The following is a 3,615-nucleotide window of genomic DNA, read 5'->3' as shown; positions in this document are numbered from 1 at the left end:
TATACATATATATACATATATACATATATATATATATATACATATACATACATATACATATATATACATATACATACATATACATACATATACATACATATATATACATATATATATACACACACACATACATAGAGACACACACATGTTTTGATTCACTTTGTAAATTCTAAGTGGAGATATTAGCCTAGAAACTCTATATATAAAGTGAGTGGTTCAAATTAAAACCAATCAACAGCTATTAAAATCCCACTATGCTAATATTAATATACAGTATTGTAACTATTAGTTAATGGGCTAAAATATAAAAGAACATCAAAAGGAGACACTAATGATTTGTAGGCGGTATTAATTATTCATGATCCCTTTGTATAAAACATTTTAACTGTTGCATATGCATAATTTCTAAAGGATTGATTTGTTAAACATCATGCCAAACCTTATAAATTTGTGATCTAACATGCTATAACACTTTGTATGGTCCTTTCCACTGAGCAAGGAAATCTTTAGACAAACCATGTACCATAAGATTGGGAAAAAAAAATAACATTAAATTATCTACTTTATACTTTAGAGGAGAAGGATGAGGGGATGGACAAAAGTGAAAATGAGCGAATATAATAATAAAGTAAGAATAAATGATATAAATTGTAAAGTGAGAACAAATATAACAAGTCCAAAAAGAACATCTAACCCTAATATAGTGAAGCCAAGTGATAGGGAGTGAGGCCAAACATAGATAGTAAAGTGAGGATAAACATAATAAATCAAAATTGAGTTAATGCTTAAAAAAAAATTCCTTCTAGGAGAGGATAAAGAAGATATAGAAGACAAATAAAGTGAGTTTGATTTTTCATATGTGGTGTTGGATGAGAATGATGGTCTTGAGTTTAAGTTAACATAGGTTTTGAATGTGTAAATAACTAAAGAGAACAATTTAAAAAATAATCCACAAAATTTAAATATAAAAGGAAAGGGCCCATGAATAAAAGTAAAGACCCATGAATAAAAGTGCACCTTCTTTACTAATTGATTAAAAAATTTGGGATACTTAAGGTTAAGCAGGTTAGATGATTTTGTAGGAAGTCTAAATTCAAGAACTTACAAGATATTGATCGAAGGGAAGATGCAAAAGCAAATTCTACTTATAATTGTAAGTTTGAGTTAATGGTGGTCTTAAAGAATCATTAATAGGCAGACTTAGAAATGGGATGTATTATTTGTTGCAATGGTATTTTATAAACTATAGTGGCTCTAATATAAAAGCATTATAAACTCAACTAATAAATATGATGAAAACTTCCTAGAGTTTTATTTTTCTTTATATGAGAAAAAAGATTCTCTTATAGAGGTATATATTTGGCTATAAAAATATTTTATATCTTTTATATACCCTAAATTTAGATTAAGATAGAGCTTGTTTAATATAGGTATGAAAGGTTTGGTAGTTTTAATGCAACCATAACTTTCCTCTAAGTTAATTACATGCTAAAACCCTTAATAATATTCTTGGATGAATTAAACTATGATGAAAATAAATCTTATATAATCACAATATGATAAATATTTTTTTATTCATCCAATATTTTTCTTAACATTGCAATTAATTTTATATATATATAAGTTTTATATAATATCATTTTCTTGTGTTAACAAGGACATGAGTATTGGGACACCATACAGCAATGCTTTCCAGGTTTTCTAGGTTTTTTTTTGTAGAAATCTCTCTCCACTAGGTAGTTTTTCTTCACTACTGCCATTTATCTCCATTACTAAGCAGTTTATTTGTGGATCTGAGGCATACCATCTATCACCTTGTCCCCAAGGCAACTAAGATTTTAAAACCAGGGGAAGTTTGATGATGTTGTTAGGAACTTCATCTCAAGAGAATATTGGGGTTATGCTTAAGCAGGTAATAGTAATGGCAAAAACATTTTAGACTCTAAAATATTACTAGCAGAGTTCATAAAGACCATTACTCTTTGCAATCAGGGCAAAGCATTCATATAGATATTTTATTTGTACAATCAATAAACAGTTTTAGAAACTTGAAAAATAAAACTAAACATTATTTCTTAATGTCAATAGTATTAAACATTTTAAATAAATTCCATATTATGAAATTAACAAAAGAAAACTCAAAATACTGTTCAAATTGAATTGTTGCAGAAACCTAAACATTTCTATACTTTTATAAAATTATAAAATTATATAAATTAATAATTATATAACATTATATAGAATTAATTATCTTTGTATTCACTATTTTAAATTTTACACGATATATAATTTACAGGATGCTTTCCAGAAATCTCTGGTCGCTAGGTAGTTTTTCTCCACTGCCGTCGCTGTGTCGTTTATCTCCGTTGCTGGGCAGTTTATCTGCCGATCTGAGGCGTACCACGCTACCCATCTATCGCCCTGTCCCCAAGGCAACCGAGATCTTGAAACCAGGGGAAGGGTTTGACGATGTTGTCAGGAACTTCATCTCAAGGGATGTTGGTTATGCTCAGGCGGTGTCCAGGTTCGTCTCCAGAGCAGCTCGGCCGCATGAAGAGGAGGCAGCGGCGCTGGACGAGCACGAAAGCGCATGCTTAGATGCCATTCTTTCGAGATGGCATCCCTCTGATCCGGACGAGACGCTGTTCCTGGTGCTGGCACTCTGCTACATCGCCCGCCTCTCCGATGCCCAGAGGAGCGCGTGTGCTGCGACGCTGGGTTGGGATGGCGCGCGAGCGCAGATGGACTGCATGGTTGATTTCGCTCGCCGCGTGCTGCTCTCGCGGAATGGACTTACAAGCCTTGCCTCGCTAGACGCGTCGAAGCAAGATGAGGAGGTGACGGAGCACCTGGAGCGTTTGTGGAGCGAGTTTTCCAAGGACAGGAACATCGAAGGTTTGTATTGGGACCAAAGTTTTCTCGTTTCGTTACGTCGTCTTACAGTGAGTTCCACTGAGGTGGCGCGCAACGTTATTGATATGGATCTCTTGCCGGCAGAGCCTTACCGCAAGCCTTGCAATGGTGAATTCAGATGTAAGAAGTCTTTTTTTCTTGGTTTCTCTTGTCAACAACAGTTGCAGGGCGATGCAAAGGGGAGGCGGAGGAGAAGTGGAGCATCAAAATGTCCCCTTTGAGTACCACGTTTACGGGGAAAGTGCCAAAGCTACTGAACTTGGTGTTCAAAGTTGTAATGTGCGACTTCTTCAGTTTTCTCCCAGTGGAAAATCTGGTGAGTAACTCAGCCCTTGAAATCCTTGAGCTCTCTTCGTACTCTTTCCATACAGGGGTGGAACATGAGATCGCTTGTACGGGACCGAGCTCGACAAGACCAAGTAAAACTGGTTTACTTGCAGCTTGCGGGACATCGAGTCCGGCCGCCTCACCCGTATGTTGAAGTGGACTCCGTAGAATCTGCACCTCTGCGGGTCAAGGAACTGGTACTGCTGCTCGAAGGGATCCACAACAACAAGCTCCTGCGATCGCTTGCTATCGAGAGGCCACCGTTGTCTGTGTTGCCGCACTATCATGCCATCTCGACTTGCACGCAGCATGCTCGCATCTGGCTTGGACGCTACGAACTCCGAATCTATTACGACCACAACTTGACGTGTAAGC

The sequence above is a fragment of the Selaginella moellendorffii genome, unplaced genomic scaffold (genome assembly GCF_000143415.4).
Source record: "Selaginella moellendorffii unplaced genomic scaffold, v1.0 SELMOscaffold_4, whole genome shotgun sequence".
Lineage (NCBI taxonomy): Eukaryota > Viridiplantae > Streptophyta > Lycopodiopsida > Selaginellales > Selaginellaceae > Selaginella > Selaginella moellendorffii.
The sequence above is the reverse complement of the archived record's forward strand: the minus strand, read 5'-3'. Positions refer to the sequence as shown.